A 473-nucleotide genomic window follows, 5' to 3' on the forward strand; every position below is an offset into this window, starting at 1 on the left:
ACAGCTGGGTGCCCGGGGATGGCACAGAGGAGTGCCCGGGAATGCCAGGGCCAGCTGTCCTGGGAATGCCATGGCCAGCCCCTCGGGGATGACACGTCTGGGTGCCCCGGGGGTGGGGTGGTGCGTGGGGTGGTGCGTGGGGTGGTGTGTGGGGTGGCGTGTGGGGTGGTGTGTGGTGTGGCGTGTGGGGTGACGTGTGGGGTGGCGCGTGGGGTGGACCCACCTGACGGCCACGGCATTCTCGCTGTAGATCTCCTTCACGGCCTCGATGTCGGCGTCCAGCTGCGGGTGACGGTAGAGGTCGGCGGCGCAGGTCCCCTGTGGCACATCACCCCACGGCTCCGTCACACACCCGCAGCCCCCCAACCAGGGCAGGGCAAGGCTGGGGGGGCACCCCGAGTCCTCCCCTCTTCCCCCCCCATGGCACCCATGGGTGCCAGCACCCCCAGCGCTCACCTGGACGCCATAGAGGA

Source organism: Calidris pugnax, unplaced genomic scaffold (assembly GCF_001431845.1).
Source record: "Calidris pugnax isolate Ruff unplaced genomic scaffold, ASM143184v1 scaffold491, whole genome shotgun sequence".
NCBI lineage: Eukaryota > Metazoa > Chordata > Aves > Charadriiformes > Scolopacidae > Calidris > Calidris pugnax.